We start from the raw sequence: 15,936 nt of genomic DNA, 5'->3' as shown, positions 1-15,936 counted from the left end.
GATTAGATCACAGCCCAAATGAAAAACATTGAAGGAAACAATCTACCACATATGTGTGTGTGCTAGTCGCTCAGTTGTGTCCAACTCTTTGCAACACTATGGACTATAACCCACCAGGCTCCTCTGTCCATTGGATTTTCCAGGCAAGAATACTGGAGTGGGTTGCCATTCCCTTTGCCAGGGGATCTTCCTGACCCAGGGATCAAACCCAGATGTCCTGCATTGCAGGCAGATTCCTTACCCTCTGAGCTACCACAGAAGCTAGTCTACCATTAAATCCTTTTAATAGTTTTGTTTTCATATACAAAACTATTAACAGGATTAGAGTCTCTGGCTTCCCTCATAGTCCAGTGTTTAAAAATCTGCCTTGCAATACAGGAGACACAGGTTCGATCCCTGAGCCAGCAAGATCCTACATGCCACAGGGCAACTAAGCCCGTGTGCCAGGACTACTGAGCCTGCATGCTGGAGCCCAAGAGCAGCAACTACTGAGCCCATGTACCCAAGAGCCCATTCTCCACAACAAGAGAAGCCCCTGCAATAAGAAGGCCACGCACCACAACTAGAAAGGAGCCCTCGCTCTCCACAACTAGAGAAAAAGTCCACGTGCAGCAATTAAGACCCAGCACAGCCAAAAATAAATAAAAAGGATTAGAGACTCAAAGAACTTTTTAGGGGATCAATCTCTGCTGTCTTCAGATGTACAAGTGCTCCAGGGAGAAAAGGGGGACATCACCCCTGCCTCAGAGGCAAGTTTTGCATGAAATCTGGTCTTGCTGGCTAACCACCAGATATGTTAGAATTGCCATATCACTCTCTGCTGCTTCAAAACGTCCCTTTGAATTGGCATCTAGAAGGAAAATACGTTTTCCATCTGAACATGAGTCTAACCAGGAACTGGTTCGAGAGGCCTTCTCTGAAACCACTGAAGCTTGGGCCTTGTAAAGATTGCAATGATGCTTTCTGATTTCTCATCATAAGAAGTTAATTCAAGAGGTGGAGGGGGAAGGCCAGCTCAGGAGCACAGAGCCAGTGAGCTGGGCGGAAGGGTTGATGTGGCTACGGAGCAACATCCAAGGTCAAGTCAGTGGCACTGAGGGCTTCTGGGGGTGGCCCAACCGCTCGCCTGAGCAGGTACACATGCTATTTTTCTATAACCACCGTGGCAAAAATAGATCCAAATCCTTGTCAACTGTAACTATCCCCAGAAGTACCACGTCTGGTGTGAAGATACTGCCAGACTAGGTGGAGCAGGTAGGGAAATGGACATTGGCCTTCAGGGCCTGTGAAACCAGGCGTTTTTTAAATAGCATCAGGATGGAGGTTAAGAGGCCAGGGGAACTAGTGAGAGCTGGGCAGCGGAAAGGGCTGTGTCTAGGAATGGGGTGAAGCTGAATCATCCCTGTGACACTTGAGTGGAGGGAGGGGATTGCCTCCTAAAAAGTAGCAAGGAAAACTCAGCCTTCTTCATTTAGAAGTTCTAAAATAGAGGTTTTCATCCCTGGGTCCAGGGATGAGTTAGTGAATCATTATCTGGGATCCAAAAAGACTCAGCAGACAGCCTGGGGCCTCCAGGAATTGTTCTCTGGGGAGAGTGGGGGGCACAGGTGGATACAGTACCAAAGAGCTCAAATGCACTAAGGAAAATGGACATAGTAAATAAGACTGGAAGAAAGGAGCCTCTGCCACCTAACTAGCCACACAGCCTTGAGCAAACCTTTTACCTCTTGAACTTGGGTTTCTTCATGAGGCAGTTAAACCTGAGATTTACATAAGCGTTCAGCTTTAAAATTCCATGAAATCCCAGAAGCACTATTGGTTAGTGAAATGATTTACTGGGAATAGTGAGTTTCCTTTCACTGGAAGTATTCAAGAAGAGTGAGGATAGCCACTTGTCCAGCATGCCAAGCCAAGAATTTCTATATTAGTTAAGAAGTTAAGATTTGATTTTGAGTAGTAAAAACAACAGAAATAGGGACTTCCTTGGTGGCCCAATGGTTAAGAATCTGCCTCACAATGCAGGGGACATAGGTTAGATCCCTGGTTAGGGAACTAAGATCCCACATGCCACAGAGCGACACATGCCACAGCTACTGAGCCCATGCATTCTGGAGTGCAAGCAACACAACCAGAGAGCCCGAGGGCTGCAACTGCATATCACAACTAGAGAGTCTGTGTGCCACAACTGAGACCTGACATGGCCAAATATATATAGATTTTTAAAAATTATTTTAAAAATCAAATAATAGTTACCATTGATTGTATATATAATATGTGCCCAGCACTATTCTAGGCATTTATACACATCTCATCTGATTCTCTCAACAACTTCCAAGAGGACATAGTTACTATTAACATCCGCATTTGACACTCAGGTCAGAGACAGCAAGTTACCAGAGATCTCTCACCTAGAAAGAGACAGAACTAAGACTGGAAACCATGTTACTCTGACTCCCCCAGCTCTTAACCATCACCCAGTTCTGCCTCCAGCCCCTGATGCAGCCAGGATGGGCATGCCTTCCTCTGGCCTGGGCTCTTGAGTACAAGGCGATGTGACTGCCTCCAGCTACATCTTCCTCCAAAGTGAACAACTGAGCATGGGATACAGCCAGCCAGCCTGCCGACAAGGTTGCTTTCCTAAGTCTTGTGATGCAAGCAGGAAGGGGCTGCCACCACTGGAGTTCCTTTCACCTTCACTGCATTTTGCAAAAGCGGACCCTAACACCCAGAAGGGGTGAGCTAACCACCCAAGCACACACAGCAAAGAGCAGCAGAGCTGAGAAATAGCTACCTTGTCCTAACTTCCAGGCCAGTTCTCAACGGTGTTTTGTTTTGTTTTTCAGCTTAACTAATATCCATATACAACATAAGACCGGTAAACTGAGATTATTCAGTGTCTTAATGAGAACTACAACCCAGGAGACAGCCCCTCAGACTGCCTTGAAGAACTGCTCTGAAGAGGTATGTGATTTTGGAGGAGTATGTGCAATCAGGCACACATCTCTGCAGAAGGTTGCTACCAGTCACAAGGATCAGATATCTCAGCTAATTATTTCAGTGCTTTTCTAACCATGGGCTGATGCAAGAATCTGGGTTCATAAAAATTTCTCCTGAAAATATCTAACTATCTGAGGGCCTGTTCTGCCAGTTTTCCCAGACCACAGAGTGCCTCATTCTTGACCTTCACCCTGAATTCTTTCCAGAGTGTCCTATCCGTCAATAACTGAAGTGGCATTTAGTGACTTGAGTCTTGTAGAAACGGGTGACAAGCAACATTCCTTAATTGGTGAGTTAATTCCTATGACCATGGTAGCTCACATATGTCCCTTGGTTTTCAGATACAACATATACACATTTTTTCTGATAAACCACAACAAATTAGAGATCCACAAGAGTAGCAATTATTTAAAATTAAATTCTCTGCCTCTTTTAAAAATTCGAATGTAACCTTGCCCCACACAATGGAATTTACCTCTTATCGATCCTGAATCAGTATTTCTGCCCCTTCAAGCAAATTTCTTCACTAATATTGACCCAAAAGTACATATTCCCACCTACTAACCTTTGTCCAGGCCATCAGCCCAAGAATTCCCTCCAGGATCCTCTCTTCTTTATCAGGGCAAACTGGAAATTCAGGTTCAAGTAGTCACCCTTAGGAGAAACCAATCATTGGAACATCTGTTTTCAAACTAAATTTATATCTCAGTCAGAAACATGAAACTTTAGCACCCCATTTAAGCTTCAGCACAACACACAAAAATTTCAATATATTTTAGATTTACAAAGAATAAAATTTGCAGACTGGTTGGAACAGTTTAGAATTCTCCACTCATCTATTCGTTGGTCCTAGGGAACAGAGTTAAAGCAGAATTATTCCAGAGATAAAATATCAACACGTGTATATACCTTATTTTTTCTCTTCCTTCCTCTTTTTTCGTTTCTGTTCTGTTTTTGTTCCTTCTTGGTCAAGTTCAGTGATGTTCAAATTTTGGTTGCAAAAATTCTCAATTTAAGTGTGATTTTTTTAAAGGATGTTCAAGGCCTAGGTAAGTGTAGGTAAGTGTCACACGCTAGTTTGGGGATCAACTCTTAGTAAAATGCACTTTTCATATCCAGAGGCACATCCACAGTGAGGAACGGGCTTTGGAGTCCAGTGTGACCTTGGGTAGGTTTCTTATCTGTTCTCAGCCCCATTCATAAAATAAGGGCAATGAAGGTGGAATCAGTGGGTCCTGGGCTGTTCCAGCCTGCTCTCTGGCACTCACTCCCTGTGTCTCTTCACCCTCAGCTGCAGTTAGACTGTCCTCAGCAGCATTTCCTCAGTCAGCATTGTGGCCACCTCCACCATACTCAGGATCTGTGTCCTGTGCTGGGGCGCAGAACTCTGCTCTCCACTTTCTCAAGGACCACAGAGCTTTCAGAGTTTGCGGAGGCAGAGCCCAGCCCCTTTTCTCCCTTAACAGTACATTTTCTACATGGTCTCCCCAACTGGCTGTCGTCTACTCACTTCTGGTCCCTCCAGCCTTGCTTTCTCATCTACTTCTCACCGCTCTGCTAACCTCCCAGCTAGACTTGGGCAAGGCCCTTTCTCTGGGCCTCAGTTTCCTTTCCTGGACAAGGAGGAATGGGGCTGCAACAGGAGTTGTTACTGCCATTCCAAAGATATCCCACGCTTGCTGTGACACATCAGATCATTCAACAATGAGAAATGTCTAACACAAAGTTGCCAGTTAATCAGTACCCTCACTGTCGTCCTAATTCCTGTGTGTAACAGTGATTGCACCTTTAGCAGCTGACTGAGCATTTTTTCTAAATATCAGTTATATAGAGAGAGACATGTATAAAACAGTGTATAATATACATGCATACAGATTCACAGATGTACTTTGGTTCGTGATGGGATTGTATTGTGCACATTTTTCTGCAACTTGCTTTCTTTATTCAACAGTAAATCTTGCAGGTAATTCCATGCTGGCATACATAGAATCCATTTAATTTATTTACTTACAGATTTACTGACATACAGCACTGTGTAAGTTTAAGGTGCCCAGCATAATGATTTAACTTATATATACATCATGAAATGATGATTGCAATAAGTTTAGTGAACATCCATAATCTCATATAGATTCAAAATTAATAGAGAAAAATTCTTCCTTAATGAGAACTCATAGAATTTACCCTCTGAACAACTTTCATACAATATATAACATACAGCAGTGTTAATGTGTTAACTATATTTATCATTTTGTACCTTACAACCTTATTACTTATTTATCTTATAATTGGGAGTTTGTGCATTTTGACGGCCTTCATCCAGTTCCCCATCTGACCACCCACACATCTGATCTCTTTTTTTATGAGTTTATGTGATTTGGATTTTTCAAAGTATCATTGATCTACACTGTCTTAGCTCCTGTTACTCAGTGATTTGATGTGTCTATACATTTCAAAATGATCACCATGATAAGACTAGTTGTCATCTGTCACCATGCAAAGATATTACCTAATTGACTCTAATTCCCTACTCTATTCATTTCATATCTGTCACTCATTTATTTTCCAACTGGAAGTTTGTACTTAATCTCTCTCACCTACTTTTTTCCTCTCCCAACCTCCATCCCCTCTGGTAACCATCTTTTTGCTCTCTGTTTCTATAATTCTGCTTCTGTTTTGCTATGTTTGTTCATTTGTTTTTAGATTCCACATATATGTGAAATTATACAGTATTTGTCTTTCTCTAACTTCTTTCACAAAGCATAATACCATCCAGGTGGACTATGTTGTCACAAATGGTAAGATTTCATTCTTATTATGACTAATATTCCATTTTGTTGGAATACAAACATACACACATCATCATCTATTAGTGGACACTAAGGTTGCTTTCTGGGCTCCCCTCATGGCTCAGCTGGTAAAGAATCGCCTGCAATGTAGGAGACTTGGGTTCGATCCCTGAGTTGGGAAGATCCCCTGGAGAAGGGAACAGCTACCCACTCCAGTATTCTGGCCTGGAGAATTCCATGGACTGTATAGTCCATGTGGTCACAAAGAGTCAGACATGACTGAGTGACTTTCATTTAGAATTAGGTTGCTTTCATATCTTGGCCATTGTAAATAATGCTGTAATGAATGCAGGGATAGATATGTTTTTGTTTTCTTTGGATAACTACCCAGGAGTGGAATTGCTGGATCATATGGTAATTATATTTTTAATATTTTGAGGAATCTCTATACTGTTTTCCATAGTGGCTACAGATTCAATGCAATCCTTATCAAAATGCCAAGAACATTTTTCACAAAACTAGAACAAATCTAAAATTTGTACAGAAGCACAGAAGACCCTGAATAGCCAAAATAACCTTGAGAAAGAAGAACAAAGCTGAAGGTAATATGCTCCATGATTTCAAATTATACTACAAAGCTATAGTAATCAAAACAGTGTGGTACTGGAACAAAAACAAACACACAGATCAAGGGAACTGAATAGAGCCTAGAAACTAATCCAAACAATCTATGCTGAAGGAGGCAAGAATATATAATGGGGGAAGAAAACCTCATTAATATGATGTTAGGAAAACCGAACAGCCACATGCAAAAGAATCAAACTGGACTACTCTCTCAAACTATGCACAAAAATGAATTCAAAGTGGATTAAAGAATTAAATGTAAGACCTAAAACTATAAAACTTGTAGAAGAAAACAGGCAATAAGCTCTTTGACATCCGTATTGGTAATATCATTTTTCAATATGTCTCAGGCAAAATAAGCAAAAATAAACAAATGGGACTATATCAAACTAAAAAGGTTTTGCACAGTGAAGGAAAAGGCCATCTACCAACTGTGCAGTGCTTAGTCTCTCAGTCATGTCCAACTCTTTGTGACCCCATGGACTGTAGCCTGCCAGGCTCCTCTGGCCATGGGGATTCTCCAGGCAAGAATACTGGAGTGGGTTGCCATGACCTCCTCCAGGGGATCTTCCCAACCCAGGGATTGAACCCAGGTCTCCTGAATTGCAAGTGGATTCTTTACTGTCTGAGCCACCAGGGAAGCCCATACCAACTGGGAGTAGATATTTGCAAATGATATATCTGAGATATATATATATATATATATATATATATATATATATATTTTTTTTTTTTTATTTGTGTGTGTGTATACAATGCCTTTTTAAAAAATTATTATTGATTTAGTTTTGGCTGCACTGGGTCTTCACTGCTTTAGGCAGACTTTCTCTAGTTTGGCAAGTGGGGCTATTCTTTGTTGTGGTACTCAGGTTTCTCATTGTGGTGGCTTTTCTTGTTGCAGAGCACAGGCTACAGGTGCATGGGCTTCGGTAGTTGCAGCATGCGGCACAGTAGTTGTGGCTCACAGGTTCTAGAGCACAGGCTCAGCAGCTGTGGTTCATGGGCTTCGTTGCTCCACCACATGTGGAATCTTCCCAGACCAGGGATTGAACCTGTGTCTCCTGCACTGGCAGGCAGATTCCTATCCACTGTGCCACCAAGAAGGTCCCTGATAAGATGCTAATATCCAAAATATATAAAGAACTCATACAACTCAACTCATACAAACAAACAATCTGATTTTAAAATGGGCATATCTAGACAGACATTTTTCCAAAGAAGACATACAGACAGTCAATAGACACATGAAAAGATGTTTAACATTATTAATCATCAGGGAAATGTAAATCAAATTGTTGGGGGGTGGGGAATGCTGCACCATGTGGTAAAGATCCACCTGCAATGCAGGAGCTGCAGGAGATATGGATTAGATCCCTGGGTCAGGAAGATCCCCTGGAGGAGGGCACAGCAACCCACTCCAGTGTTCTTAGCTGGAGAATCCCATGGACAGAGGAGCCTGGTGGGCTACAGTCCATATGATTGCAAAGAGTGAACACACCTCATGACTGAAGCAACTTAGTGCACATGCATGTACCATGCTAACTTCTGTGACCAAGGATCAAAACTATGCCCCCTACAATGGAAGTGTGGAGTCTAAACCACTGGATCAGCAGGGAAGTCCAAGAGAAATGCAAATCAAACCACATTGAGATACCATCCCACACATGTCAGAATGAGTGAAAGTCACTTAGTCGTCTCCAACTCTTTGCAACCCCATGGACTGTATAGTCGATGGAATTCTCCAGGCCAGAACACTGGAGTGGGTAGCCTTTCCCTTCTCCAGGAGATCTTCCAAACCCAGGAATTGAACCCAAGACTCCCACGTTGCAGGCGGATTCTTTACCAGGTGAGCCACAAGGGAAGTCCAAGAATACTGGAGTGGGTAGCCTATCCCTTCTCCAGAGGCTCTTCTTGACCCAGGAATCGAACCGGGGTCTCCAGCATTGCAGGTGGATTCTTTACCATGTGAGCTATCAGGGAAGCCCACGTGTCAGAAAGGCTATCATCAAAAATGGAGAAAAGGGAAATTTGTTAACTTTAACTTCTCCTTAGTACACCATATGCCTTCTGTGTACATGTGTTTCATTATCTAAGTGAAATTGTAAAGTTAAAGAGTATACACATTTAAAATTTTTGTGGAAACTGGAAAATGGGCCTCCACGAAAGCTGTACAAATTTACATTCCCACCAACCATCTATGAGGCTTATATCATGTAAACGGAGATCCATAAGTAGAACCAAATTTGAGGAGATAGGTCAGTTTTAGGCCCATCAGAGCCTGAAAAGATAATCCTCAGCCCAGAGGGACTGGGAGAAAGGCTCCCTCCACCAGGTTGAGGATGGGTATAATAGTGACTGCCCCACAAGATACTCATTTATTACAAAAGGGAAAGCAGAAATTTTGCAATGGAGGAACCTGGCAGACATCACCTTTACCATATCATCTTTCAAAGTTAACATCACCAGTAATGAGACAGAGCAATATCCCATGTGACTTCTGATGTGATAGAAAGAAAATGAAAGTCACTCAGTCGTGTCCGACTCTTTGTGACCCCATGGACTATACATTCCATGGAATTCTCCAGGCCAGAATACTGGAGTGGGTAGCCTTTCCCTTCTCCAGGGGATCCTCCCAACCAAGGGATCGAACCCAGGTCTCCCACATTGCAGACAGATTCTTTACCAGTTGAGCCACAAGGGAAGCCCAAGAATGCTGGAGTGGGTAGCCTATCCCTTCTCCAGCAGAACGCCTGACCCAGGAATCAAACCAGGGTCTCCTGCATTGCAGGCAGATTCTTTACCAGCTGAGGCACAAGGGAAGCCCAACACAGCATCACTCGTATGAGATTCTCACCTAAAATGTGTGACCTCAAAGTCTTCATGAAAAACTCAAGTTGAGGGACATTCTAAAGATTAATTAGCCAATATTCTTCATAAGTATCAAGGTTATGAAGGACAAAAATAACTAGCCAAAACTCTTAAAAACTGTCAAAGTTATGAGAGATTTAAAAGAAAAAAGACTGAGGAGCTGTTGTTCTAAATTAAAGGAGCCCTTTGTAGAAGGAAATGGCAACCCACTCCAGTGTTCTTGCCTGAAGAATCCCAGGGATGGCGGAGCCTGGTAGGCTGCCATCTATAGGGTCGCACAGAGTCGGACACGACTGAAGCAACTTAGCAGCAGCAGCAGCAAAGAGATATGACAACTGAGTCAATGTGGGATCCTGGATTGCATCCTGTGCCAGAAAAAGAACATTAGTGAGACAACCAGCAACATCTGAATAAAGTCTGTAGCTTATGTTGCATCCCACCCCACCAGGCCACAGGTGTGAGGCCTTGCACCAAGGCCACAGAAGTGGAGTCCAGAATCAAGGTCACCTCCGAAGCTGAGTCCTTTGTAACCATTGCCAAAAGTCCCTGATCATCACTAACAGGCTTCCTGACTCTCAATTAGGCAAAGATGCCCACTCCAGTAAACACTCTATATGTGCTACCAACTCTATAGCACCCCAACCAATCACCTAACACCAACTTTCCAGCTGGAATTTTCTTTGGGGCTATGCTGCTGCTAAGTCGCTTCAGTCATGTCCGACTCTGTGTGACCCCAGAGATGACAGCCCACCAGGCTCCCCCTGGGAGTCCCTGGGATTCTCCAGGCAAGAACTCTGGAGTGGGTTGCCATTTCCTCCTCCAATGCATGAAAGTGAAAAGTGAAAGTGAAGTCGCTCAGTCGTGTCTGACTCTTAGCGACCCCATGGACTGCAACCTACCAGGCTCCTCCATCCATGGGATTTTCCAGGCAAGAGTACTGGAGTGGGGTGCCATTGAGGCTATAAACATTAGCTATTAACCCACAAAAACTGTCAATTCTCCCTGGTCTGTCAGGAGGTCAGCCCGCTGTGCTCACAGTGCCCATATTATCTCAGCTCTTTGTTCTTAATAAACTCATTCCCTTCTGAAACACTCTGTCTCTGGAAATTCTTTTCCAACCTGTGCTCTGACTGCCCCAATAGCTTATTTAATAGTATTGTGTTAATGTTAACTTCCTGACTTTGATAATTCTACTGTAGTTTGTAAGATGTTAATATTTGGGGAAGCTGGTGATGAATATTCGAGAACTCACTGTATAATTTTTGTAAGTTTACACTTATTTCAAAAGAAAAAGATTTTTAAAAAAGAAGGGGGTTGGCATGACTGAGTCATCCTTCAGCCAAAATCCCTGCCAGCACCTCTGCCTACAGCATAAAGGGTGACTCTCCTAGAGTGGCATTCAAGGCCCTCAATAACCTGGCGAAACATTCCCCAGATTTATGGCTCCTCTCCTCCTGTCACCTATCTACACCCCACCAATTTCCATGGCACATAATACATACTGCTTAGAAAAACCTTATTTGGGGGGTGGAGTGGGGGAGGGAGGTTTAGAAGTGAGGGAATATATGTATACATATAGCTGATTCACTTTGTGGTACAGCAGAAACACAATGCTGTATAGCAATTGTCCAGTTAAAAAGAAAGAGAAAAGAAGAACCCTACTCATCTTCAAAGACCTCCTTGATGAGGCCTTAAACTCTGCACCTACTTCAGGAAGCAGAGTCAGCTGCTTGGTCAGAGTGGTCAGAGTCAGCCCTTGCTTGGTCTGCAGTTGATTTTCCTGACTCCCTGTGTAATAGGGAAGAGCGAATCTGACTCCATATTGGATTTGTTTCTTTTACTTTTACCTCTGTATTCCATTGCTTTTTCTACAAGTTAATCACTAAAGGGATGTTGTCTATACCTTAAAGTAGGGGTCCCCAACCCCTGTTAAGAACAGGGCTGCATCATGGATTGGAAGAATCAATACAGTGAAAATAAGTATACTACCCAAAGCAATCTATAGATTCAATGCAATCCCTATCAAGCTACCAACGGTATTTTTCACAGAGCTAGAACAAATAATTTCACAATTTGTATGGAAATACAAAAAACCTCAAATAGCCAAAGCAATATTGAGAAAGAAGAATGGAACTGGAGGAATCAACCTGCCTGACTTCAGGCTCTACTACAAAGCCACAGTCATCAAGACAGTATGGTACTGGAACAAAGACAGAAATATAGATCAATGGAACAAAATAAAAAGCCCAGAGATAAATCCACACACCTATGGACACCTTATCTTTGACAAAGGAGGCAAGAATACACAATGGAGAAAAGACAATCTCTTTAACAAGTGGTGCTGGGAAAACTCGGAGAAGGCAATGGCACCCCACTCCAGTACTCTTGCCTGGAAAATCCCATGGATGGAGGAGCCTGGAAGGCTGCAGTCCATGGGGTTGCTGAGGGTTGGACATGACTGAGCGACTTCACTTTCACTTTTCACTTTCATCCATTGGAGAAGGAAATGGCAACCGACTCCAGTGTTCTTGCCTGGAGAATCCCAGGGATGGGGCATCCTGGTGGGCTGCCGTCTATGGGGTCACACAGAGTCAGACACTACTGAAGTGACTCAGCAGCAGCAGCTGGGAAAACTGGTCAACCACTTGTAAACAAATGAATCTAGAACACTTTCTAACACCATACACAAAAATAAACTCAACCTGGATTAAAGATGTAAATGTAAGACCAGAAACTATAAAACTCTTAGAGGAGAACATAGGGAAAACACTCTCCAACATAAATCACAGCAGGATCCTCTATGACCCACCTCCCAGAATATTGGAAATAAAAGCAAAAATAAACAAATGGGACCTAATTAAAATTAAAAGCTTCTGCACAACAAAGGAAACTATAAGCAAGGTGAAAAGACAGCCTTCAGAAAGGGAGAAAATAGCAAATGAAGCAACTGACAAAGACTAATCTTAAAAATATACAAGCAACTCCTGCAGCTCAATTCCAGAAAAATAAATGACCCAATCAAAAAATGGGCCAAAGAACTAAACAGACATTTCTCCAAAGAAGACATACGATGGCTAACAAACACATGAGAAGATGCTCAACATCACTCATTATCAGAGAAATGCAAATCAAAACCACAATGAGGTACCATTTCACACCAGTCAGAATGGCTGCTATCCAAAAGTCTACAAGCAATAAATGCTGGAGAGGGTGTGGAGAAAAGGGAACCCTCTTACACTGTTGGTGGGAATGCAAACTAGTACAGCCACTATGGAGAACAGTGTGGAGATTCCTTTAAAAACTGGAAATAGAACTGCCTTATGACCCAGCAATCCCACTGCTGGGCATACACACCAAGGAAACCAGAATTGAAAGAGACACATGTACCCCAATGTTCATCGCAGCACTGTTTATAATAGCCAGGACATGGAAGCAACCTAGATGTCCATCAGCAGATGAGTGAGTAAGAAAGCAGTAGTACATATACACAATGGAATATTACTCAGCCATTAAAAAGAATACATTTGAATCAGTTCTAATGAGGTGGATGAAACTGGAGCCTATTATACAGAGTGAAGTAAGCCAGAAAGAAAAACACCAATACAGTATACTAACACATATATATGGAATTTAGAAAGATGGTAATGATAACCCTGTATGCGAGACAGCAAAAGAGACACAGATGTATAGAACAGTCTTTTGGACTCTGTGGGAGAGGGCGAGGGTGGGATAATTTGGGGGAATGGCATGGAAACATGTATAATATCATATAAGAAAAGAATCGCCAGTCCAGGTTTGATACAGGATCCTTGTGGCTGGTGCACTGGGATGACCCAGAGGGATGGTACGGGGAGGGAGGTGGAAGGGGGGTTCAGGATGGGGAACACGTGTACACCCATGGCGGATTCATGTTGATGTGTGGCAGAACCAATACAATATTGTAAAGTAATTAGCCTCCAATTAAAAAAAAAAAAAAAAGAACTGGGCTGCATGGCAGGAGCTAAGGGGCAGGCGAATTAGCCAAGCGTCTGCTGCTCCCCACTGATCCCCATTGCTGGCTCAAGTTACTGCCTGAATCACCCCATTCATTGCTCACATTTCGGTCTGCCCCAAGCATCTCCCCCCACCCCCCACCACCAATGTCCATGGAAAAACTGTCTTCCACGAAACTGGTCCCTAATGCCAAAAAGGTTCAGGACCACCATCTTAAAGTATACATAATAGCCCATCTCTGAGAACCCTGCCTCACATGCCTGAACACTAAGCTAAAATATTTTTGTTTAAACTCACAGGAAACATCCTGACCAGGCCCATCTGTGAATGGCTTCAGGAAAGTAGAAATTAACACATTGGCCAGAAAATATCTGGCGAATATTTTGCAACAATTTATCTCCTTTTTCACTTGACACCCTGGCCTCCCCCTCTTTGTTCCATAAAAGAAACTAGCATCCAAACCTGGGCAAGATGGCTCTTTGGGAAACTAATCCACCATCTTCTCAGCCTGCAGCTTCCCAAATACAGTCAATATTCCTTGCCCCAACAACTCTACTCTCAATTTACTGGCTTGGCCTGCCCTGCTGCGAGCTGTTCGAGCTCAGGCTTGGTAACACCTGAAAACCCTGAAGTTCATCTGAGGGCCTCTGCCAGCCTGTGCATTGCCCACACCTTTTCCACCCTCAGCAAACTCCCAACCTGCAGACAAATAAGGTGAGGAAACTACAGTGACCAGCCCAGGAAAGCTTCTCAGAAGCAGGCGAGGGAATTCTCATTTCTTACTGTTACTCCCTCTTTGCTGGTGAGGCTGTTGCGACTAACCTAAGGCTACGCAACCAGTAAGGGCAGAGTCAGTGGCTGAACTGCTCTTTTGATGGATTCTAACTCCAAAATGCTTTGAATAGTCAGCCAACTGACTTGACCTTGGACCTTTATTGCGGTGTTTGCACCTGGACAACTGTCTCCTGGAGCAGTGGAATACAAATAAAACTATGAAAATGACTGCATCTTGTGGTTGGGACGAATCAAAAACAAGATACAAAAAGACTATAAACCCAACAGCCTTTTAGGAGGTGTCAGAAACAAAAGCAGGATACTGTGCATGAGCCCTGCCTGCAGCACCACCAAGGGGGTGGGCACAGCACCCAAGCCACGCTTCTAATTCAACTTGCGATCCGCCCCTCCCCTTCCATTTAAAGGACCAGCTCCCCCTCCCTCAGGGAGCAAGCAAGGACACCTGTTACTTGTTTTCACTTCCTGCTGCAGCACAAGTCCGAGTCCAAGTGAAGCTTTGCCTGCATTTCTCATCTGGCCTCTTATCACTTTCTGCTGATTAAAGTGTCCAAGAACCCACATCACTACACAGAGTGTCCTTAGTTTATATTTTATCCCAGCGCCAGCCTTGAGCAAAATGAGATCATCGCCCCCAGAGAACACTGATAAGGTTCTCACAGAGCTAGGGGAAATGCCAGACGACTCCCTACCCGCCAAGTCCACAGGACCCCGGAGTCATAAATGAACACATTGTTGGGAAATGTCTATGGCTTTGACAATGGACTGAATTGATGCTGAGCAATGTGAATCTGTGTAAAAAATATTTCAAAACTAAGCAGGTAGGATACCTTCAAGCTGGTTTCCTCCACTTTTAAATGTGGATTCATCACACTTCAAAAAACACTGGGTGGGAAACTGCCCTTACCAACCTCTGGATAACCACAGAATGCTGCTCATACAGTTCCAGCCAGGATGACCTGAGAAACAAGAGCACAGTGCTTGGAACGGTACTTGACATAAAGTCGGAATCAACAAATGTCAGCATCAGTGAATGTCGGCATCTAGGATGACAATTACTGACGGGATACTGGTTAACATTAGGCCGTACACAGCAGATTTCCCTACCTTCCTACATCTTCCCCTACCTGGGAGGATTTGGGACTGCTTGCCAGAAAGGGGATAGAGTTTTAAACAAAAAAAAAAAACACAAAAGACTTCTGAAATCTCACCTTGTTAGGTCCCTTGCACCTTCTATCCTCTACAGTTCAGTTCAGTCACTCAGTCGTGTCCGACTCTTGGTGACCCCATGAATCGCAGCATGCCAGGCCCCCCGTCAATCACCAATGCCTGGAATTCACTCAGACTCACATCCATTGAGTCAGTGATGCCATCCAGCCATCTCATCCTCTGTTGTCCCCTTCTCCTCCTGCCCCCAATCCCTCCCAGCATCAAACTCTTTTCCAGTGACTCAGCTCTTCACATGAGGTGGCCAAAGTACTGGAGTTTCAGCTTTAGTATCATTCCTTCCAAAGAAATCCCAGGGCTGATCTCCTTCAGAATGGACTGGTTGGATCTCCTTGCAGTCCAAGGGACTTGCAAGAGTCTTCTCCAACACCACAGTTCAAAAATATCAATTCTTCGGTGCTCAGCCTTCTTCACAGTCCAACTCTCACATCCATACATGACCACAGGAAAAACCATAGCCTTGACTAGATGGACCTTTGTTGGCAAAGTAATGTCTGAGGCATCTATACCCACACTCCACTGGTTCATTCTCTCCGCCTGTAACTTGTGTGGCCATGGGCTAGCAGCCCTACTCCAAGTGTGTGGAGGGGGGTTGGCCTGGCCCCTGCGGGGCTAAGACCTTTCTGGAACCAGTCTTGTCTGCCCA

The 15,936-nt window shown here is 43.6% G+C and overlaps 1 long non-coding RNA gene across 5 annotated transcripts in view; it reads right to left on the bottom strand.

Annotated features, from left to right (window-relative positions):
• LOC129621276 (uncharacterized) overlaps nt 1-15,615 on the bottom strand; it is an 81,852-nt gene extending 66,237 nt beyond the window's left edge. For 2 of the 5 annotated variants that reach the window (XR_008699174.1, XR_008699175.1), the window contains exons 1-2: nt 13,734-15,615; nt 3,563-3,651 (exon numbers count right to left, since the gene is read on the bottom strand). This is a non-coding gene — a long non-coding RNA (uncharacterized LOC129621276). The remainder of the gene's footprint in view (nt 1-3,562; nt 3,652-13,733) is intronic. The other 3 variants (XR_008699173.1, XR_008699177.1, XR_008699171.1) reach the window with 2 other exon arrangements.
• Nucleotides 15,616-15,936: the final 321 nt, after the last annotated feature.

Source organism: Bubalus kerabau, chromosome 1, assembly GCF_029407905.1.
Source record: "Bubalus kerabau isolate K-KA32 ecotype Philippines breed swamp buffalo chromosome 1, PCC_UOA_SB_1v2, whole genome shotgun sequence".
Taxonomy (NCBI): Eukaryota; Metazoa; Chordata; class Mammalia; order Artiodactyla; family Bovidae; genus Bubalus; species Bubalus kerabau.
The sequence above is the reverse complement of the archived record's forward strand: the minus strand, read 5'-3'. Positions and strand labels throughout refer to the sequence as shown.